General features: G+C 41.1%; 1 long non-coding RNA gene across 2 annotated transcripts in view; it reads right to left on the bottom strand.

Annotated features, from left to right (window-relative positions):
• The window catches only part of LOC102548829 (uncharacterized), a 101,667-nt gene that overhangs the window by 20,693 nt on the left and 55,853 nt on the right, over window positions 1-25,121 (bottom strand). For both annotated transcript variants that reach the window (XR_010056121.1, XR_010056122.1), the window contains exon 7: window positions 10,387-10,514. This is a non-coding gene — a long non-coding RNA (uncharacterized LOC102548829). The remainder of the gene's footprint in view (window positions 1-10,386; window positions 10,515-25,121) is intronic.

Consider the following 25,121-nt stretch of genomic DNA (forward strand, 5'->3'; position numbering starts at 1 on the left):
TTTATAATGCATAGCCAAAGATTTTTATTGTAAATTACTTGGACTATTAGTCAGTGTCAATCTTTCCCTGCAGGAATGTAACCTTTGCAATGTCAGGAACCATATTTTCATACAGAAAAAGCTTATGCTTGGTGCTCTTTGCCTCATGGTAGGCACTCAACAGGGCCTGCAAAGGCCCCAGCAAAGATCTTCAGTGTGTGAACAAAGAAAGCCGCACAAATAAATACAAAGGGAGCCAGACGTCTGGAGGCAATGCTTCCTAAATATACTTGTCACAAAGGTTTTCACCGAAATGTAATGCTGCAAGAAAAGTAAGCGAAATGGAGTGAATTTTCATAATGCCACATAGTTTACACTACATTTTCTCCTACTCTCGTTGTATTAAAAAGCCCTCTGCTGCAATTTATAAAATGATAGTATTGCTAGGTAATAGTTTTCAGTGTTTGTGATTTTTAAATTGACATTATTTGAGAAACTTAAATTGGCTACTCTATCTCAGTCATCCAACTTCTTTCCATTTTAATAGTACCCCCTCTTCATAAAGCCTGAGAGTCTGATTTCATTGATCTAAGGCACGTCAAAGTATAATTTTCTAAGTAATAAAACATGAATCTAGGACAAATATACAGTGTACGGTGTCAGAATATTTTGAGCTCATTAATGAGAAAATGAGGCACAATGTTAAACCTTTTCAAAGGATATCAAATTTAAAGAGAAAAAAAAAGAAAACTGAAAAAAAGGTCGTAATTTAGATACAGGACAATATCTTAATCTCTAGGGGTTACCCTTTCCAAAGGACAGAAACCAATGAATCTTTCACCAGAAATGAAATCATTTAAACTGTGTCAACATTCTTTAGGTTGACATGTAACTTTAGAGAATTTGGACCCTCATCAACAGTAAACAAAGCAAAATTGGTTCCTTTAGGTGTGACAGGGGACCACGTCCATTCATTAAGATGGCCTCCATCTTACTCCACAGACCCTTTGGAAATCCTCTTGATTTATTTTCCAGTTTTATATAATTTAAAGAAAAATTTCTCTAGTATCCAGATTTAAAGTTGTCTATATCTGGGTGCATTTATGTGTGGGATGTATATATGTGTGCATATATGAATACATATTTATATTTATAAATTGAGACTATGAGTAGAAGAAAGAGTTAATATGAGTAGAAACTATTAATATGGCTCCAGTAATTTCTCAGCTGTGCATAGTGGAAGACTGGAACCAAGTGACATGGCGGACAGAGATTGCTGTCTTCCAGTTCAGGAGGCTGCACATTCAAGATCAAGGTGTTGGCAGGGCAACGGATACCTAAAGATGCCAGAGGAGGATCTGTTCCCATCTCTCTCCCAGCTCCTAGTGGCTGCCTGGCTTATGGCAGCAGAACTTGTGTGAGTGTTCACGTGGCAGGCACATTCCTGTGTAAGTATTCACATCACACACTCCTTGTTTGAGTGTTCACCTTGCACACTCCGTGTTTGAATGTTCACCTTGCACACTCCTTGTTTGAATGTTCACCTTGCACACTCCGTGTTTGAATGTTCACCTTGCACACTCCATGTTTGAATGTTCACCTTGCACACTCCGTGTTTGAATGTTCACCTTGCACACTCCTTGCTTGAATGTTCACCTTGCACACTCCGTGTTTGAATGTTCACCTTGCACACTCCTTGTTTGAGTGTTCACCTTGCACACTCCGTGTTTGAATGTTCACCTTGCACACTCCCTGTTTGAATGTTCACCTTGCACACTCCTTGTTTGAATGTTCACCTTGCACACTCCCTGTTTGAGTGTTCACCTTGCACACTCCTTGTTTGAATGTTCACCTTGCACACTCCTTGTTTGAGTGTTCACCTTGCATACTCCGTGTTTGAATGTTCACCTTGCACACTCCGTGTTTGAATGTTCACCTTGCACACTCCGTGTTTGAATGTTCACCTTGCACACTCCTTGTTTGAATGTTCACCTTGCACACTCCTTGTTTGAATGTTCACCTTGCACACTCCTTGTTTGAATGTTCACCTTGCACACTCCGTGTTTGAATGTTCACCTTGCACACTCCTTGTTTGAATGTTCACCTTGCACACTCCGTGTTTGAATGTTCACCTTGCACACTCCTTGTTTGAGTGTTCACCTTGCACACTCCGTGTTTGAATGTTCACCTTGCACACTCCTTGTTTGAATGTTCACCTTGCACACTTCTTGTTTGAGTGTTCACCTTGCATACTCCTTGTTTGAGTGTTCACCTTGCATACTCCGTGTTTGAATGTTCACCTTGCATACTCCGTGTTTGAATGTTCACCTTGCACACTCCTTGTTTGAGTGTTCACCTTGCATACTCCTTGTTTGAATGTTCACCTTGCACACTCCGTGTTTGAATGTTCACCTTGCACACTCCTTGTTTGAGTGTTCACCTTGCATACTCCTTGTTTGAATGTTCACCTTGCACACTCCGTGTTTGAATGTTCACCTTGCACACTCCGTGTTTGAATGTTCACCTTGCACACTCCTTGTTTGAGTGTTCACCTTGCACACTCCTTGTTTGAATGTTCACCTTGCATACCCCTTTCATGAGTGCTCACAGGTCACCCCTGTTCATGTCCTAAATTTCAACCACGTTATATTAGGGTCCACCTTATCCCAGAATGACTTCAACTTGACTAATTACACCTGCAAGGACCTTATTTCCAAGAGAGGCCATTTAGAGATATTAGGGTTTAGAACGCCAACAGATGAACTGAGGAGGGAGTACAATTAAATCTATAATATGTAAGGTTTTACCGAGAATTTTCTTCACTTTCTAAATTTTCAGAAAAAATAATGTCAACAATCATTTCCCAAACCATTAGGAATGGTTCTAGAGTCCTTTGTTTCTTGGGACAGCCATGGCAAACAACCACGATCCGGCCGACTTAAACAACAGAAGTCCATTTTTGTACTCTGGAGAGCTAGAGGCAAAAATCAGGATCTTTGTAGGGTCACATTCCTGGAAGGCTCTAGGAAAGAGCTGGATTTTTTTTTTTTCATCTAACATGTGGCTCAGGGGAGTCCTTAGCATCTCCAGACTTTCTTCTGCCTATGTTCACATCTAATTATTTGTAATTCCTTTGTTGTGACCCAAGGTCTGAGGTAGCCTTATCTGCCTTCCAACTCTGTAAGGAAGACCTTGAACTTCTGATCTTCCTCTTTCTAACTGAAAGCTAGGATCACAGAGGTGTAGACCTCCCTATACCTACTAATGTGGTGCTGGAGAGCAAAGCCAGAGCCTCATGCTCTCTATCAATTGAGCTACAAACCAAGCCATGTTTGCTCGCTTTTGTTTTTTTTTTTTTTAATTGTCCTAGGACTTACTGTAAGTGCCATGACTTATCGCAATCAAATTAAAATTAATGCACATTTGAAAATTAATAAATGTGTACTATACAATATATCCACTGTCCCCTTCTTATTCTGTCATTGTTTTGTGTGTGTGTGTGTGTGTGTGTGTGTGTGCGTATGTGTGTGTGTGTTTCATATCTAAAAATACAAGGTTGTATTCAAATTTTATGCCCACTAAAGCAGCCAAGAAAAGAATGAAGACTCTTCATAAAATTTGTCATGGTCACTGTGTTCTTTGCCATTGCCAGTCTCTTACTTGTGGCACAGCCTCCATTCTCAGCTGGAGCTTTGCCGACACTCACTCTCTTCATGCTGCCACTAATAATTGTGTTGCACTTCGGCACTCATCTAACTGTTATGTATGGCTATTCTTTGTCATATGTAAACAGGTTAAGAAAAGAAACATGAATGTATAGTTTGAGGGCTCTTCTTCGGTTATACACTCTCTCTGGCACACTATAGACACATCTAGTCTGCTGCTCTCTTCAGTGTACCAACCTCCACAAAACCGCTGAGCATCAAAATCTGGATTATTGTGCAGCAGAGTCCTTAGGCTCGAACCTTACCATGTTCTGCTCTCAAGGCAGCCCAGTTCCTTTGGGAAGAATTTTGAAGCTGTGTTGTTGGGAATTACCTCTTCCGGTAAGGAAAAAAAAAAAAAGACGAAAAAGCCCTGAGTCCATTGTGGTGGCTGGAGAGCGCAGCCGTGGTCTTGGATACTTTCAGTTGCCCTTCCCTGTCAAGGAATCTCCCCTAGTCTTGAGGTGAGACAAAAGAAACCAGAGCTTCACTGACCACATGTGGATAGGGGCTCCTGCTAACCAATTGAGAATAGGTAGAGGGACACTGACCTCTTTGCCACATTTACAAGGAATTTAGATTCTGCAACTCATTTGTGGAGTCAGAGAAATTCTGGGCTTTTGTCTCTCCCTGTGAAATGTTATATTCACTGATAGGATTTTAGGAAAGGGGTGCCATTCTGGTTCTACCTAGCCACAGGAAATTCCGCGTTAGGGGTCTCTTATCACAGCAGTCCTGCTGTTCTTGTTTAGTTCTGAGTAAGTACTCTGAAACCGATGCTTCCTCCTTTGCTGAAGTGGTTCTTAGCCTTCTTAATACTGCAATCCTTTAATATAATTCCCCATGGTGACCTCAACCGTGTAATTATTTCATTGCTACTTCATAACTGAAACTTTGCTGCTGTTATGAATCATCATATAAGTATATGATATGCAGGGTATCTGATATGTGATCCCAAAGAGTCACAACCCATGGGTTGAGAAGCACTGCCTTGCTGAAAACCATTGACATAAGTTCTATTCGCTGGGAATTCTTGGGTTTAAGATGCTTTTCGCTAGGCGTGCTTGTTTGATAGGAGAGGAAGTCCACAAAATTCCTTGCTACTGTTCCTAATATCACTCCATTGTAATAGGTTTGGTCATTTGCTTTTAACTGCAAGCACGAGCTCACACACAGGAGCTGTCAAAACTTAGAAAAGTAAATACACTATCAATTTTTTTTATGAAATTTTGTGATTAGAAATATTTGACAAGTGGATCAGATTTACTTCAGACATATTTTTCTCTCACAGCCTATGAGATACTGCCAATGTTTGATAAAAGATGATTAGAGGACAATATTTGGTGTAAAATGTTTGAAAATCTACACTTAAAGTCCGAGGCAGACACTTAGTGAAGTGAGTAGTCAAAAATAAAAGCTGGGTGGGTGTAAACCAGAGTTACTTTTTGCATCAATTCAACTACAAATATTGATCTAGGGACAGCATCTCTGTTAAAGGAACAGCTAGGTCTGTTCATTAAAACTTTCCATATCAACTTGGGAGGTTAAGACAAAAAGAAGTCCCCTACTCACGACATTCACTGGTCTCATTTGGTGCATTAGATATGGTTTTAATTTCAAAATAAATTAGTAAATAAATCAATGCGTGGTCTCGTGTGGATTCATACTCTGATACAAAAGCAGAGTATTCTGGGATTTCTCCTGTATGTGATTTCATATATTAATATTCTCTGTGATGTGCTGTGACAGTGATTGTCAGTTTACACGATGTGACATCTATAAATGTGCTTTAATTACTTATCCATTTCAATCATTTAGCCAACAAATGCTTGCTCAGTAAATACTGGGCCCTGAATTCCACAGATAACCAAGGTCTGCATCTCTCATGGCTTTCTAAGCCTTGCTTTATTTAACCAGGGAAATGAAGGAGAGTGCTATGTGTAATATTGGATACAGTTGTACACTGTCCAGGCAACCTGGTCAGGAATAAAAGCAGTCATTTCCATGAGGTTCTGGAAGTGTTGGCTGCTGCTGAATTTCATAGCTGCATCTCTCTCTTGAGATTGTACGCTGTCAAAGGGACCTTCCTTGTCCAAGGTCATAACACCTCCCCTCAGGCACCTTGTAACCAATTACTGGTTAAAGTGAAGCATGAAGACCTGTGTGTTTAAGTCAATTTGTGCGTGGCTCTGAAGCGCTATCACAGCTGCAAAACACCCCAAAGGAGTCCGTGAGTCTTCAGTTACAATTTCGTTGCTCTGCGATTTTTGTCACTGTCCACTTCTGCTCCTACAATAGCCCACACACAGTCTCCATGTCTTTAGGAAACTCAACGTAAGAAAAATAATGGGTACCAGAAATGATCCTAGAAGGTAGACTCTAAAGGAAAATTTTGAACTGAATCACTTCCTGCTCGATGGTGGAAAAACTCATTATAACTGTCACAGACCTTCAGAGAAGCTTGAACTGCTACCCCCACAACTCTGATATAAGAACAAGGCTCAGATACCCTGGGACTGGAAGTGGGGGTATCTAGGTGCAGACTCTTGGAAGCCAAATATGGCTGAATCTGGTGGGCAGCAGAAGAGCCCACTCCTCTCTGCTAAGCACGGGTCTGTTCCTCTTGTGTGTGGTTGGTGCCGTGATTGCTTCTCATAAGACTTCTCCTTGCCCCCTCGGAAGCTTCCTCCACCCACCTCCTAGCCACCAGCCCTTGATGTAAGGTCAAATATCATAAACCATCTGAGGAAATTTGGGGTCTGCTAAGAAAGGGATGGGAACTATACCCAAAGAGAACAGGCTACCCCCCTGAACTGATAGCTACAGGAGGATTTGTGAGGCCAGAATACAGGGTTACCTTACTAAGAAGTACAAAAGGTAAGCTGGGAAGATTAGTCAATGGTTAATAGCATGTATTATTCTTGTGAAAAGCACCTTGAGTTCAGTTCCCAGGACCTTTTTCAGGCTGTTTACAACTGCCTGTTAACTACAGCTCCAGTTTATCTGTCAGTCTTATGGACAGACACAAGTGCCTGACTCATGTGTACGGAGCCACATACAGACTTGTCTTAGGATTACTATTGCTGTAATGAAACATCATGAGTAAAAGCAACTTGGCAGGAATGGAGTTATTTCACTCACAGCTTCAAATACCAGTTCATCATCAAAAGCAGTGAGAGCAGGAACCCAAGCAGGGTAGGAAGCTGGAGGCAAGAGCTGACGCAGAGGTCATAGAGTGGTGTTGCTCTCTATGGCTTGTTTAGCCTGCTTTCTTATAGAACCAAGGACCAGACTAGGGGTGGCACCACCCACAATGGGATGGGATTTCCCCCATGAATCATAATTAATAACATGCCCTACAGTCAGATCTTATGGAGACATTTTCTCAATTGAGGTTCCCTCCTCTCTGATGACTTTAGCTTGTGTTATGTTGACATAAAACAAGCCAGTACAAGATACACACAAATACATAATTTAAAAAAATAGAAAGAATCTTTAAAAGAAATACAATATATATGAACAAGAAAGAGCTCGATACATCAGTATGCTCCTACGATACATAACTGAGCACCCTGACAAAAGTCATATCATCTGCTAGGATGTCTTCTGAAGGCTGGAAGATAGCTGTGTTTTACACTGGAGTGTGTTTGTTTATTTATTTATTTGTCTATTCATTCATTCATTGATTCATGATAGGATTTCTCTGTGTAGCACTGGCTCTCCTGGAACTCACTCTGTAGACCAGGCTGACCTCAAACTCCAAGATCTCCTTGCCTCTGCTTCTCTGCCTCTCTCTGCCTCTCTCTGCCTCTCTCTGCCTCTCTCTGCCTCTCTCTGCCCCCTCTGCCTCTCCCTCTGCCCCTGCCCCTGCCCCTGCCCCTGCCCCTGCCCCTGCCCCTGCCTCCTGAGTACTAGGATCAAAGGCATGTGTCGCCACTGCCCAACTATACCAGAGCTTTTTGATCTGCATGTGGGCATTGTACAAACCCTGGCAACAGAAAAAAAAAAAGAATCTGAATGCACAATGACCAAAAATTAATTCGGAACCAAGTATGTGTTGGGTGCTGGGCACTTCTGCCAGTGTTGCTTATGTTGCATCTCAGGACTTCATGGAAGTCTTGGTTCAAGGCCAACCATATGCACTTTGCTCTGTGTGCTGCCACACCATTGCAATGACAAGGAAATACTCCTGATACTGTTATGCTCAAATTCTAAACTGCAGCCCGTTGTGGATTTCAGTGTTGTTATGGTACTGAAAGGTATTCTGCTCCTGCAGAAAAACGGCTTGGAGCAAAGTTTTTTGTTATTATTATTTTCCTACTATCATTCCTCAGCAAAAGTGTCAGTCAAATTCATGTATCTTTGGGTTCATTTGTATTAAAGTATTTGATTTTTAAGACTGCTGTTTGAGTTGCTGATTTGAGTTTCGTAAAAATTAGTAAATTAATTTCGGCTTAGGATTAGGACAGAATTTCCAACAATTTCTGAAATGGCTCTAAACGTGCTACGTAATTATATAAAATGGCACTTTCAGTATTGGCAATTTCAAAAACCAAAATGTCTACGAACTATGAAAAACATTGAGGGAGTTCTGTGTCATGCAGTATTATTAAATGTTTAGCCAGGATTTAATTCTTTACGTAAAAATAAGTAAGCACATTTATCTCCTTAGCATACAAATTTACTTTCATTGCTAATAAAGTGTGAAATTATATGTAGGCTGAAGAGTTATTTTAAAGTCACTTGTTTATGAGTTACTTTCAGTATATGTACTGCATACTGTGCAGATATTTTACCTATCTATGTTCCCACAGTCATATAAAGTTTCTGGGGTGAAAGCTGGTGTGGAATGTGTTCAAGAAGGCTCACTGCGTGTGGTGCAACTGCAAGATCTTTTTGGACAGTTTAGGAAGAAACCAAAAGACTTAGAGAGAGCACAGAAGACTGAATATTTCTCGAGGTCTAAGAGTCATCTTCTTGCCATCTCTGGTACATAAGAGGACCCAGAGAATGCCACAGTTGCCAAGCAACTAGAGAAGAGTAGTGTGCTGCTGAGGACTATTTTCTTTAGGTCACAACAACCATCATTTACTACTACTGCGTTAGCAACTCTCAGCTCTCAGGTATACCCCATAGTGGGTGATGTAGAATCCTTGGGACCATAGAGAAAAGAGAAAAACAGTTGACCGTGGTTGATAGTGGAGTTAACTTGGCATGTGATGGCAAGTGGACTGTTGTACCATTCAGGGATTGTCCTGTGTCTTAGTTCTCTTAGACAATGGAAAAATGTACCACAATCTGGGGCGACAGAATTCTGGAGGCCCAAGTCAAAGTGTTCTGAGGACCACACTCCTGGGGGATTTATGGAAATAGTTTTCTGGGAATTCCAGCTACTGGTGGTTGCTAGTGGTCCTTGGCGGCCTTGGCTTGCTGCAGGGGCCGTATCCTTTTTTCTCATGCGTATTTCTTTTCCTCTTTTGTGTTGTGTTGGTGTATGCATGCATATATATGTGTTCATGAGTATATAGGTGTGCATGTGTACACATGTGCCTATGTATCTGCACATGTATTCATACATGTGGAGACCAGCAGACAAATTTGGTTGTAGTTACTCAAGCACATTGAATATTTTTTCTCTTTCTTTTTTTTTAAATTTGTTTTTTTTTAATTTGTTTGTGGATGATCTCTCACTGTTACAGAACTTGTGAAATAGACTAGGCCAGCCCCAGGAATCTGCCTGTCTCAGCACTGGATTCCTTGTATTTGTGCAACATGCACTTTACCTTGTGCATGATCTCCCAAGCATTCCTGCCATGCTGTTTTTTGCTTGCTTGTTTGTTTGTTTGTTTTGGTTTTCTCAATAGAATTCTTGATAATGGAAGTAGGGCCATAACCCATATGAATTTATCTTAATGGCCACCTCTGCAAATAGCCAATTTCCAAATAAGGTGACATTCAGAAGTACTAGGAGTTAGGACTTCCACATTTCTTTGGGGAGACACAATATAGCACAGAATACCCCAAATGTTAGAACTGAGAAGAAATTATCATTAAGAATAACTTTTGACGGTGCACTAGACTGTCTTCTTAGGCACTTAGGGTATGGTAAGATAAGAGAGGCCCAATGTAAAGATGGTTGTACTCATGTGCAGAGTGAACAATTCAGAAGAGAAGCACATAGAAGAAGGTATGAGTCAGGTATGGTAGTAACACAATGAGGGCTATGAAGACAGAACCCAGTTGCCTCAGTTCAGTAACAACTTCCTATAGTCAAAACCACCTCAAAATATGGATGGAGAAATGGATTTAGAGAGAAAGGGAGCTGATTCATATCACAGCATTTGGAACTTGCTAGCCAGTACCTCAGGCACAGTGTAAATATTCAATAAATGAAGTGCTTGAAGAATCAGTCTTAGATTTTGTCTCCTGCTATTGGAATACTGTAGAATTGTTCATTGAACCAGGAGGGAAAAACTGGCACAAAAAGACTTTCAGTGAGAAGAAAGAATTAGGATGCATACTGAAGCCCTTTTCCTCTAGGCTTCTTCTGGTTGGTCAGGGACTTCCTGAACCACATGGGGACAGGCAGGAACATGAGTGTTGGCAGGCACAGGCCTCAGTTTCCCCAACCCTTGCTCCAGCCATATGGAAATGAGAAACTGGCTCCAGTGTGCCAGCAAAACTGATGCTCCTGGCCACTTACCTCTGAGAGGAGGTAGAGTCAGGGAGGCAGCCACAGAAGCACACCCACAGGACCTGGTGATGTTCTGATGACAGTTGACCCATCAGCATGACTCAGTCATTATCCCTGGTTCTATCCAGACCAAGAATCTATTTGAGAAGAAAGTGAAAAAGAGAGGTGAAAGTGAAGGGTGGGCAGTTCCAGTGTTCCCTCTCCCAGGGGGTGGCCACACATTGTTCCTATTAACACCAGCTGTGTCAGTTACACTTCCTGGTTTTATTTTTAGTTCAGAAAGTAAGCCTGCGCCCGTCTTCCTTTCCCAAACACATAATAAAGTCTTAAAGAGAAAAGACCCATCACCAGCTTCCTGTGTATTCTCCACCGTGCCAGAACTATGGAAGAAAGAAATGCAGTCTCTTTGAATAACTACTACTATACAAGTTACATTTATTGATGGATTTTAATATACTAAATGATGTTTTAAGTGTTTGGCACACATTAGCTACATTAGTCTCCACAATAGTTCTTCAGGGCATATATCATTAAGATACCCATCTAACAGAAGTGGTAACTGACATTTGGTATGGTCAGGTAATTTTCCTTTTCATAGAGCCGGATGTGGCAGTGCCAGGCTTTGAATGCCTAGCCTATGCTATCTCAAAGAGTAGACTATCACAGAGGAAGAATGACAGGGATGCGTGGGTAGTCAACAACATAGGAGTAGTCTATCCAGGGTCAACCAGAGGGACATACCCAGCAACAAATGTGTATGAAGTTTAAAGAGGTGTTTATTTTATTTCATTTTATTTTATTTTTTAGTGATAGGCAATTCTAGTGCTGGGACAGTAGTCTGACGTCTGTAGGAGAAGACTAGACAGGAAAAAGAATTAAAGCCCCAGTAGCTATTTTGCTAGTCACTCAAGGAGGATTTAAGGCTTTTTTGTTTTGTTTTGTTTTGTTTTGTTTTATTCTCAAATAATTTATTCATTCATCTTTGATTTCATTAAATCATTATCAGATTTGGTCTTGAAACAATGGCAGGTATTATAAAGAAAATATCTTGATGTTTCTGCATCAGGTACGATGATAAGATACTGGAGTAGGTAATAACAAATAAATGAATGGATTATGAATATGTCCACAAGAAGAAACATGAAATCATCAAGATGTCATGAGCAGTTGTACATGTATTTTATATTCTTTTTTTTTACCTTTTCTTTTTTTCCTTTTTTCTCTTTTTAGAAATTTTTTATTATATATTTCTTTACTTACATTTCAAAGGTTATTCCCCTTCCTGGTTTTCTGTCCATGAGCCCCCATTCCCTCCCCTCCCCCTTCCCCATACGGGTATTCCCCCTACACATCCCCCTGATTGTCCTCCTCCATATTCTCCTGCATTCAAAAAGACCTCCAACTGAGTAAATCTGAAAACACTGCACGTGTGGTGAACATGAAGAGCAAATAGCTTTTTAAGTATCTGCTTTTCCTACATCAACTGTCTTGAGCAACTTAATCCAGCTGATTAGGGGCGTAGTCCCTTGTACTGTCCCTCGATTAGTGTCAGAATGGCAAGCTGGAGGGATGCGTATGCCCCAAAGCTGCAGACTTTCAACTCTCCCAGGAGAACTGCCCTGGTATCTCACATTCTGGAAATGAAGTGCTAAGGATTGTTGGTCAGCCTAGGCCACTGACTCAACACCAAGTCATAGTAGGAAGCAGGAGAATTTACCAGATGTGGAGCAGGGCGTGTGGAGGAGGAGACGAGATACAGAAGTGAGGTGAGACTGTAACCCTCAAACCCTGGCAAGACTCCAGTGCAGGAGTCAATGGGGTGGTATTTACAAGAGGAGAGGGAACCTTCGGTGGTGGGGAGCTACCAACAGGACCCAGTGTGTGATGCATAGAAAACATAATAGGCCAGAGTACAGCTTGTAGGGGATGGGGTGAGCTCCAGGTGCTGGGATGAAACTGACAAAGAGGCCTTCATTTCTGATACACTTTGCATATATAACCTAGCACATAGTTGGTAGCATTTTTCTACAACACACAAGTGGTTGTGTTCCATCACAAACAGTGAATTAACAAACACTGAGCCATTGCTCCTAGGAGAAATTCTGGATTGGGTTCTTGGGAGTCCTCCCCACCCCCATTCATACTATTTTCATCAACCACTCACGCCTACCCTTGACGTAGGCTGTGTTTCTCTTAAAAAGACACCTTACTCAACACGTGCTGTTAATTAACACTGAATCCATGGCCAACTACACCACTACTCATACCTGAACATAGCTTATTCAAGACATGCACTTCCTCTACAAGGCCTTCCTGGGCTTGTGAACCCTGATCAGTACGGCTCTACAAAGAGACATTTATGCATAGAAAAAGAATATGGGGGAGGGCAATCAGGAGGATATATAGGGGAATACCCGTATGGGGGAGGGGGAGGGGAGGGAATGGGGGCTTATGGACAGGAAACCAGGAAGGGGAATAACCTTTGAAATGTAAGTAAAGACATATATAATAAAAAAATTTTAAATGCTTAAAGGGGGAGCTAACAAGACCACAAAAGGGAACTTGTTTACAATATGACTACTAAGAAAGAAAAGGCTGAAGATCACTTTGTTTAGCTTCAGTGGGGTCTGTGCCTGTAAGCTGACAGATTTTTCACTTTTTTGTGCCTATCTACGAGTGACTATGAAACCAATCCCAACATTAACATAGGGATTACAAATAATTTTTTTTTGCAAAGCTGTGAGTTGAAAATATGGAGTCTCATTCAGAACCTGCCCCACATGTGGCCCATACATATACAGCCATCCAATTAGACAAGATGGATGAAGCAAAGAAGTGCAGGCCGACAGGAGCCAGATGTAGATCGCTCCTGAGAGACACAGCCAGAAGACAGCAAACACAGAGGCGAATGCCAGCAGCAAACCACTGAACTGAGAATAGGACCCCTGTTGAAGGAATCAGAGAAAGAACTGGAAGAGCTTGAAGGGGCTCGAGACCCCATATGTACAACAATGTCAAGCAACCAGAGCTTCCAGGGACTAAGCCACTACCTAAAGACTATACATGGACTGACCCTGGACTCTGACCTCATAGGTAGCAATGAATATCCTAGTAAGAGCACCAGTGGAAGGGGAAGCCCTGGGTCCTGCTAAGACTGAACCCCCAGTGAACTAGATTGTTGGGGGGAGGGCGGCAATGGGGGGAGGATGGGGAGGGGAACACCCATACAGAAGGGGAGGGGGAGGGATTAGGAGGATGTTTGCCCGGAAACCGGGAAAGGGAATAGCACTCGAAATGTATATAAGAAATATTCAAGTTAATAAAAAGAAAGAAAGAAAGAAAGAAAATATGGGGTCTGAAAATAGTGACCATCAACAATATGTATTCGACGTTATTGTTAACACAATACTTAGAGAGTTCCGGTACTTTACCACGATCGATGACACCACTCGATAGATTTATGATTAAGCCCACAGCACACAAAACAGTAAGACAGAGCAAGCAGTGCAGGATGCACGCTCTTCGGAGCGCAGGGCTGGCTCGCTACAGAGCTCCTCGGCTTAACGTCTGCTGACCTGGTATATCTGTGGTTTTCATTTAACCACAAGAGCTCGTCTGCTTTGAGTTTGGGGCCGTGGTTCATTGCGTCCTATTCTGTTTATCCTTTAACCGGTGGTTTTCAACCGTGACTGGATATATGACAAGTGTTTGACTGTCCTGTCCCTCTGTATGGCATGTACATGTACAGTGGAAGACACCTGTTTGCTGACTCTGCCCTGGACAAAAAAAAAATATGTGGACACAGCCAACGGGTTGCTAGTGGTATCAACTCTTAAATGAGCTCAGTGCTAGCCAGAAAATCTAACTTCCCTAGTCCATCCCTGCTGCCTTTTCTGAGACAGCCATTCCTTATCTCAACCTCTGAAGAAACCAGCCAGTTTGGGTTGTAATGATTCTTTGTCCCTGGAAGTCTTCCTCACAGGAACTGAATGCCCTGCATCGGTCCACTCTGTCATTGAAGCTACTTCTCTATGGCAGAGAAAAGAAAATGAATCAAAGTGGAATTTCTCTGGCCTCACACCATAACATTAGCCCATTTCCTGCATCTGGGCTCCTCCTCCTCCTCTTTTCTCCATAGACAGCGATTCATGGTGGTATATGCCTGTAATGCCAGGAGGGTGAGGTAGGAGCATTGCCAGTTCAAAGCCAGCCTGGGCTAAACAGCAAGACCCTGCATCAAAAAATTCAAAATAAAATAAATAACAAAGATGGATGACCAATCTGTACTTTCATTGAAGGACTTCCTGTTCTGCCCCCCCCCTTTTTTTTCCTACCCCAGGATATCGGTTAGTAATAAAAAAAAATCCTTTCTTGTTCCGCCATTATTGACAATATTACACTTTTATTTCTGACAGCGAAACAAAGACATTTTTAGTAGCCTCTGGAGAGGACAACGTATTAACATACACTTTAAGAGGGGTCAATGAGTTTTCTATAAACAAATGAGCTAATGTAAGAGCTTGGTTATTTTTGAAGGTGATTTAAAAAATGAGAAACTTCTGGAAGCATATGTCACGAGTCACCATAACTCGTGACAGAAATTGCTGCTGGAATTTAGTGTGTTTGTATATTTGCATGGTTTTTCTTGTTTCTTATGTCAAAAAGTAGTAAAAATACTATGCAAAATGAAGATAATGAAAATAAGGGATTGTAATTTTTCCAAAATCATTTTATAATGTCTGTGCTTGGGACAAACTAGAATTTTAGCTAAAGCATGTAAAACACAAAATACAAAAATGCACTATTTTCTCCCATTGCCTAGTTTTGAGCATCAAACACAGGTTGCTTCAGTTCTAAGAAACATGCATTTTATGTTTCAAAATAACGCAGATTTATTTCTTAACTACACTAAAAGAAAATGAACTGCTTACTATGCTTATTTCCATTTTAAATATTTTTAATAGCACAGCAAAATGTGTGCATGACCCAAACAAACAAGTTTCCTTGCCTTTCTGGGTAAAAAAAAAAAGTCATGATGAACAGTCTTTATGGTGTCAGGGGTTGCCCTGAGCTTGCTTCTGTCCTTGGCTCTTTTGGCTGAAGTTCCTCTGATATGAGCCTATCCCATAATATGTGCAGTTAGTTAAAAAACACACACCAAATGCTAAGACAGTGAATAGAGTACCTGTCATCCTGGGGAACACATTTCTCAGAAAGAAAAGAAAATTACCAACTAAACTTCATGATATGCAAAGTCATTCTTAATTCTAGGCCAAAAAGAAGGGAAAAAAGTCAGTTGGGGGGCTCTCTTTCCCTTGGAAAGGCAGATAACAAAACTGACAGTAATATTTAAGATGCGATATTATTTTGACTTTATTGTATATTAACAAATTTTTGTGAAGCTATTAATTTGTCTAATTTCACTTTTTTCACCTGGAAAAACATGACTCGGTTCTTTTCAGTATTTGGACCATAAATGTGTCTATGTTATTGAAGTTTGCTAATAGGCTAGACATTTTTGCCCATGTTGTAAAGAGTGACCTGATCCAGTAATTTCAAAAATGCTATCTGGCAGGCATAGTGAAATCAATGGTAATGACGCCTTATTTCCACAGTGTCTTTCATCTGGAGATCTCGAAACATCACACACATCTACAGCATATTATTATCATGTCATGCTGACTCTCTGTGAGAAGAAGTACATTTTGGAGATGTTTAAGTTTTTGCATCCTTTACCTTCCTTGGTACATGTGTCAGTGCCTCTGGAATTTTTAAAGAAAATTTTATTATTTAGGCACCTTGGAGGATAGTTTTCAAACAATAGACAGTTTCTACTATGCTACATGAAGTATAGGGTGGGCGGAATTCTTAGCATATCCAAAGCCAAATGCATGAGTTAATAATGAATTAATAGTATCTGGAACGTTTTGCTTATATGCATCAATCTACATATTTTCAACATTTTAGTAGTTATGTATTCATAACAATTATCAGGAAGCTAAACAACAGAGCCCTTACTACCATCTATGTGATTGTTTGTAATGAGGAATTATTAGTATTGAAATCAGGCCTAAGCAGGTACTGTCATACTGAACGTACTCTTCTTAGACTGAATGTGGCTGCTAAGGCATATCCACTAAGGAATCAGGCAGTCATAACTAAAACTTGTGCCGAGGCACACGTTTACTTGAATAAAGGCAGTGTGGCTGTTAAGGTGCCTGGTGTCAATTCTTAGGTATTGCGGTTTGCAATGCCCCCCCCCCCCCCGCTCTCGGATCTTTGAACGCTTTGTCAACCAGGAAGTGGAACTTTTTGAGGATTAGAAAGATTAGAAAGTGTGGGCTAGTTGGAGGAGGTGTGGCCTTGATGGAGAAAATGTGTCACTGGGTTAGGCTTTGAGCTTTCAAAAGCTCATGCAACACCTAGTTCTCTCTCTCTCTCTCTCTCTCTCTCTCTCTCTCTCTCTCTCTCTCTCTCTGCGCCCCCCCCCCCGGTCTACTGCTTTTGCCTGTGACTCCCTTCCCCCACCCCTCTGCCTGCTGCCACTGCCTGTGAATCAGGATTTAGCTCTCAGCGACTTGTCCAGTCTCAGGTCTGCCTGCATTGCTGCCATGCTCCTCACCATGATGAGAACGAACTCACCTCTGGAACTACCATCCAGCTCAAATTAAAAACTTCTTTTATAAGAGTTGACTTGGGGGGTTGGGGATTTAGCTCAGGGGTAGAGCACTTGCCTAACAAGCACAGGGCCCTGGGTTCGGTCCCCAGCTCCAGGGGGAAGAAAAAAAGAAAAAAAAAGAGTTGACTTGGTCATGGCACCTCTTCACAGAAATAGAACTCTGACGAAGATAGGTATCAAGTTTCGATTCATCATTGTGTATCCCCGTCACTTCTAGAAGTCAAATTCAAGAATATACATCATTACAAATTACCAGTTCAACTCTTTGTTGATCGAACTTTATCATGATTAAAAGGTTTAAATATTTTAGTTGTAAAAGAAGACATTTTCACAAAAATGTGAGCACCGGCAGTGATCGTGGTAAGAACTCATTAGTGACTGGATTACCTATGCACATTTAAAATGCAGCTTTAACAATAAAAAGATACTGTTCAAATATGATGGAAACTGTTGGAAATGCAGCACCTGAAAAAAGACATATTTCATTATGGATTGTGCCACCAGATGCTGGTGTCCTTTAATACATAAAGAGGACATTTTGGAAAACAGCCCATTTTCTTAGGTAAAACAGGATAGGCAGCATTCTAGGAGCTAAAATACTGTGTGATAATGGCAGGAAAGTAAAGGTTGCTTGACGGTATGAAACAGTTAATGAAACACATGTAAAGCAACTGGCAAACGATGGGGAAAGCAGTGATTGAGGACAAAGGGAGTGAAATGATTAAGAACTTGAGATTGTCACAGCAGAGTTTATTTTAGAACTTCAGGCATGAACAGAAAGTGAAGAAGCAATTGTTACTCAGAGGAAGATGAAGGGAACAAATCTCTCCGTAGGCCGCTGAAGCTAATATTCCAATATTGTTTGGTTGGAAAAAAAAACTTTCTCATTTCTCTCATGTAATCTGAACAAAATGGTCTGATGAAACCTTAAAACTGTGTCCTGATTAAACCACACACCTGATGTAATGCTCTAAAATGTTATTATTGATACATTATCTTAATTATATTAATTATCTTAATTAATATACGATCACAAAAAGTGATGTTAAGCTGAACATGGAAGCTGTCAGGCCACGCCCAGTTGGAAAAACAGGAAGGTTTCACTAACATGGCCAAGTTTTGCCACAAACACTTTCCATGTGTTCAGAGAGAGGTCAGGTCACTAGTGGCACCCATGAAGGCTTAGGGGAAAAGAGCAATTAAATGCCAATCCATGCTGACCACAGAAGTTTCACAGTAGTCTTAGATGACAGAGGGAAAAATAGAAATACAATATATATCATAAGCACAAGCTAAAAATCATCAGAACTTTGAGGCTGGAGAGAATACTCAGCAGTATAAGCTCATCGCTCCTAGAGGATCCAGAGGTTCCAGAGGTTCCAGAGGATCTGTTCCCAGAACCCACATTCAGGCAGCTGAAACCACTTGTACTTCTAATTCTAGTGGCTCTGACACCCTCATTTGGGGCCTCCACTGCACCAGTTTTTATGTAGTATATTCAGGCACACACACACATACATTTTTAAAACTCAGAAATGTTCATCATGTGTAATTTTTTAAGTTCTCTTCTGCACACAGAAACCCTTATATATCTAATACATTCAGCACCTTTATAGAAAAATTGTACTTATCCTAGACCTAACATTGTTCCTAGGATGATAGCAAATTCTGCTACTAGAGCAGAGAGTAAATCAATACTGAAAAAAAGCCAAGTTGGAGGATGATGTGCTTTGAATAAGTATAGACCCCATACACTCATGTCTTGGAATTCTTGACCCATAGGGCATGGCACTATTAGGAGGTGTAGACTGGAAAGAGTTGTGGCTTTGTTGGAAAAAGTGTGCCACTGTCAGGGCAGGCTTTGGATCTCCTATGTGCAACCTGTGCCCAGTGTGTCATTCAGTCCTCTTCTGCTGCCTTCAGATCAAGATATGGAAATCTCAGTTCCTCCAGTACCATGTCTGCCTGGACACTGCAACGCCTACCACCATGATGATAATGGACTATAAACCTCTGAAACTGTAAGCCAGCCCCAATTAAATATTTTCCTTTATATGAGTTGTCATGCTCATCGTGCCAATAAAACCCAAACTTAGACAAAGGACTCACAAACCTTATTCCAAAGTCATTGTGAACTGGTATGAAGAGATACCACTGAGTACCATGAGACAAAACCAATGAAACAGCTTTAAGGCATTTTTTTTACATACAAAGATAGAAAAATACTTCGAAAGATAAAGGATATTCTTTTCAATAGACTATACTGGGAAAACTGACTATCATCACAAATATAAACACTTAATTCAGAATATTAATTAAGTCAGTTGGACAACCCACGTATAAATAATTAAAAGTGAAACGGTAATGGAAGCTTTAAAATTATAAATATTCAATAAAAATAACATAGGACAAATTTCTGACTAGAACTAGGTAAAGTGATCTTAAATATTCATCACAATTAAAAGTAAAAAGGGAGGTGCTGCAGAGATGGTTCAGTGGTTAAGAGCACTGGCTGCTCTTCCAGAGGTCCTGAGTTCAATTCTCAGCAACCACGTATAGAACACAACCTTCTATATTGGGATCTGATGCTCTCTTCTGTGTGTTTGAAGACAGTGACAGTGTACTCATATAAATAAAATAATTAAACCTTTAAAAAATTGAAAAAGAAAATAGCTAACATCTTGAAAGTCACAAAAATTAGAAAGCCATTATGTGTCCATCTCCATCAAGAAAGTGAGGAGAGAATCAACAGTGAGAAGCAGAACCATGTGTTGCTTATCTGAGAGGAGCCTGACACCCAGAATGTATGGGGATGTAAGCTAGTAGTTGTCTTAGGGTTTTACTGCTGTAAGGAGATACCATGACCAAGGCAACTCTTACAAGTCAACATTTGATTGGGGCTAGCTTACAGGTTTAGAGATTCAGTTCATTGTCAAGGCAGGAACATGGTGGCATCCAAGCAGGCATGATGTAGGAAGAGCTGAGAGTACTACACCTTCATCTGAAGGCTGCTAGCAGAATACTGACTTCCAAGCAGCTAGGACAAGGGTGTTAGAGCCCACATCCACAGTGACACACCTACTCCAACAAGGCCACACCTACTCTAACAGGGCCACACCCTCTAATAGTGCCACTCCATGGGGTGAGCATATACAAACCATCACAGTAGTAGAGCATTTGCCTAGGATTCAGGAGACTTGACTCCAATCATTTAAACAAACAAAAGAAAATCTACAGTAATAGTAAGACACAACTAACATAAAAACAAACAAACAAAACTTAAAAAGACATTTCTCTAAGTATTGTCAAATGTCTGTGAACACATGAAAAAGTACTCAACCTCCTTAGTCATAAAAAGAATATAAATTAAAAACAATTAAGATATTCCACATCCATTAGATTAGCTCCAACAGAACGACTCGGCCTGGTGAACAGCCTTATAATCCTATAAGCCTTATATAAGCCTATATACTCTGAAGGGTGGATCAGATGGATCTGAAAGAACCCCAAATCGGGGAGACTCTCGCTCCAGTCTCGGGATGGTGTGCCCCAGGAAACACGAGTAGCCGATCTTGATGTAACAGCAAGAGGTAGTTTTATTAACGAGATCTCGGGCCGACATGTATCTCTCGCAGGAGATAGAGGAGCCGATCTCAAGCCTCTAAAGGCAGGGGTTTATATAGGGAAAGCCAGGGGATTTCACGCGGTTACACACAATTAACTGATTCAAATGGTGCACAGTTACTTTTGGCGTGGAGTTACATCAGCAAAGCATACGTGCAATCTAGCATCTCAGCAATGTGGGTAGGGTGACTCATCTCACTCAGCAGGGGGATGACCCATCCTCAGGGAGTGAAGGAAGGGGAGGGGGTGGCTCTTCAGATCTTGCACTCAAAGCCAGGCATGCAACCTACTGAGTTGCTGACTCAAAATATAAAATCCAAAAGGTCTGCGGACTGTATAAACCAGTAAAGTGCTCACCTAGTGTGCAAGACTCTGGGTTCAATCCCCATCAACACATAGGTACACTCAAAGTTGATATTGTTGTTAGGAAAGGTGTAAAGAAATGGAAACTTTTCTTCACTCTTTGGGGGCATGAAAAAAAGTGCAGCCATTTGGAAACCTGATCGGCTGCTGTATCGGTTGCTTTTCTCATTGTCACGATCAAATATCTAACAAGAAGCCACTTAGAGAAGAAATCGCCTGGGCTCGTGGTTTGAAAGTACAGCCCATCATGACAAGATGTAGGAGTGACTCAGTTATGGTGTCAGTGGCTCACTCACACATGGTCAGTTTACAAAACAAAAGCTGGCAGGAAGTAAGGTTAGGCTGTAACTCTCAAAACCTGCCACTTGGTGACTCACTTCCGCCAGCTAGGCCCCATCTCCCGGGGACCCTTGACCTCCCAAAATAGTGACTCGAGCTTGGGATCTCATACAGTCAAACATTTATAGCAATTTTAAAAACTTAACCAAAAGCTTCCTGTATGACCCAGGACTTCACTCTTAGGTATTCACCCATAGGAAATGAAAATATAATCACATTAAAATTGTACATGGCAGCTAGAGAATTTCCTCAGAGGCTAAGAATACTTGCTGCTGTTGCAGGGGACGTGAGTCTAATTCCCAGGACACACATGGAGGTGCACGACCATCTGTAACTCTAGTCCCAAGGGAAGTGACATCATCTTCTGACCTCCCACGGGATCCAAACACACACGTGGTGTAAATAAAGACAGGTGGACAAAACACTCATACACATAAAGTAAAAATAAATAGATGAACGCTTTAAAAAATGTACATGAATGTCCAAAGGAATATTTTCACAATACTCAGAAACTAGGAACAATCTAATACCTATTGATTGGTAAATGAGTGACACTATGTAATATCTATCCATGAGCCATATGAGATATGTGCTACAAAATGTTAAAAATTTGTTACTGTTTCAAATGTTTGGCCTAGAGTTTTGTTTTGAGCATTTGGTCCTCGGCTTGTAGCACTATTTTGACGCCTGGAATCTTTAACAGGTGAAGCATGGCTGTCACAAATAGGCTGGTAGGGATGGGCCTTTGAAAGATATACTCACCCCTGGTCCCAGCCTGTGTTCTCTCTGCATCCTGCCCTGCACCATAGGAAAAACCTCTGCCACGTGTTCCCCCTTCTACTGGCAGAGCCAGAACTTCATGTGCCAGACTGAAATATCTCTGGAACCATGAACTAAAGTAACTCCCTCCCTCCCTAAATTGTTTCTGCTGCGGGTCAGAGCAACATAGAAACAGCGAGTACAGTGAACGCACCCAGAAAACTAAAAGCAAGCAGATGTAGAAGGGTGCATGGCATGTGACTCCATTCATTCGCAGCATCTGAGAGTGAGAAAAGTTGTCTAAGATTCAACATGAGAGCAAGGACACACTTCAAATGTCCTCAGGAGGCAAGGAGGGATGGGAAATAATTGAAAGCTAGATTGAGGTAACAAGCACTTTTAGTTACGGTTTCCACTGCTGTGAAGAGACAACATGACCAAGGCAACTCTTAAAAGGGAAAACATTTAACTGGGATTGGCTTACGGTTTCAGAGGCTCAGTCATTATCATTAGCTGGGAAGCATGACAGTGTGCTGGCACACACGATACTGGAGGAGCTCAGAGTCCTGCATTTTGATCAGAAGACAACCAGGAGGAGCTTTTCTTCCACTCTACAGAGCCTGAGCACTAGGAGCTACACAGGCACATAAACCCTTCAACAAGGCTACACCTACTCCAATAGGGCCATATCTCCTAATAGTGCCACTTACCATGGACCAAGTATATTCAAACCACCACAGGAACCAAAGTAGAATCTCTGAAACTCTCAAGGATAACTGTGGATGAGCAATAACAATGATATACTAACAACATAATAACTATAGATGTGCAGAAGGATGAGGGCAGCTTCTTCACAGCATTGTCATAATCACTTGGCAGAGCTGAGCCATTCTCAGTCTCACAGTTCATCTACTAAAAGAGACAAACACCTATGAGCAAGTACTCCAGACGCAACAGCAGAAAATGACCTGCGCCCTCCTTAAAGGAATATGGATATTTATTCAGGTGGCAGGAAAAAGAAGTCCTAGAGCTGGTGATGGCTGTTGAAGAGTGTGCTACGTTCCATTACTGTAACAAAACACTTGAGATAATTTATAAAATGAGAAGGTTTATTTTGGCTCACTGGTTAAAGAGGTTTCGATCCTTTGATGGACTCTACTGTTTTTGAACCTGTGGTGAAGAAGCACGTCTTAGCAAGGACCATGTGGTGGAATGGAACTCACTTCATAGTCAAGACATGAAAAGAAAGAAGCAGGGTTCCACTGTCAAATGCCTTTGGGAATCCCAGTGACTGGAAGACCACCAACACACCATACCTTTTTATATTTTCACTATCTGCCACTAGCTGAGGTCTAAGTTTCAATATGTGAGCATCTGCAAAATGCCCTGTACACAACAGCACAGCAATGCTAACGTCTCAAGTCCAGCAGAACTGAAACTTCAGCATTCATTGGATTGCTAGGAAAGCTTGTTGAAACTCTTGAACATGGGCCAGCTAGATGGTTCAGTGAGTAGATCACTTTCCTGTGAAAACCTGAAGACCTGAGTTGGATTCCAGAAACCCACAGAAAGGTAGACCACAGTGAGGAACCAGTCTGCAAAGTTGTCCTCTGATCCTCACATACTCCATGACATACAGAGACACACACACTCACACACACACACACACACACACACACACACACACAACATACAAACAATAGACAATTTCTATTTAATTTTTTAAAAAAGCAATTCTTGAACTCCTAGTCAACACCTAGATCCTGGGTCAATGGGGTTCTGAATGTATAACAAACTTACAAGACTGAAAGACATAGAGGGTAAGATGGCTCAGCAAACATGGTATCAGGAAGGGACATTTTCCTTTAGTCCATCATGGTTTGAGACGACGTCTGGGCAATTTGCTGACATTGACATGCATATGAACCATGAAAGTGTGTAGAATGAAAGTATGACGGTTGTACCATTCACATCACCGCACAGAGAAATTCTATCATCCAGTCACAGATAATTACCTGTCTCGTTTGTCGCTTGTTTCAATCTTTAGTTCAATCATTGGAGCCATTTTATCTTGCAATTAATAAAGACTACCCATTTTTTCCAACTACATATATAATTGAAGCACATAAACAAACACAATGTATTCGCTTATTAATAATCTTATAATTCATTAGTTTAAAATGTATAATTGAAAGACAGGTTGCTTAAATAAAAGAGTTCCAGGGAAGAAGATATATGACTGTATATAAAATCAGCTCATCACAAGCCTGATATGATGACGAGTTAAAAGAATTACAGAAAATATTCTTCACGTACTCAGGCAAATGAATCTAAATGACAGCACCCAGCCAGCTCTACATAAAGTGTGCAGGATAAATATTGCCACACTTAGACATCATGGTTAAATATTATCAATGATGCATTGCCTTTGTCCTAGCCTGCACTTTTACTGTATGAAACGCCATATTGGTGTCATCCATTAAAATGCAACATCTTCTCCCAAGCATGACTACTCGATAGTTAGGAATGTGATCACATTGTGGATAATTGCTGGATTGTTGCTTTTAAAATAACATCTGTGTGTATGTAATTTGGGCAGAAATATGTCAGCTCCATTGCCAGAAACTGATGTTATTACAGCACTCTTCAGAGGTATAACAGCTTTCAAAAGAAACCCTTATAGCATTTTATTTTTATCACAGGAAAAACCTAGGGGTGTGCACATGATTTTAAGACAAGGCTGTGCTTCCCCGGGCCATCTAATTTTTCAGCATACTGCTCTTGTCATTACACCTACACCCGTGGGAAGCCTGGGAGCCATGGGCTGTCCCTGGACTGTCAGGGACCCTTTTCTCTAATAAACAGCCTAATGCCTGCCTCCTGGCTGCGATTGTGTGCGCTAGCCCTACCATGAATGCTCTACTCAAACCGCTTGTTTGTAAAAGTCACTGCAAGGAAGGAAACTTTGAAAAGAATATCA

The sequence above is a fragment of the Rattus norvegicus genome, chromosome 11 (genome assembly GCF_036323735.1).
Source record: "Rattus norvegicus strain BN/NHsdMcwi chromosome 11, GRCr8, whole genome shotgun sequence".
NCBI classification, from domain to species: Eukaryota; Metazoa; Chordata; class Mammalia; order Rodentia; family Muridae; genus Rattus; species Rattus norvegicus.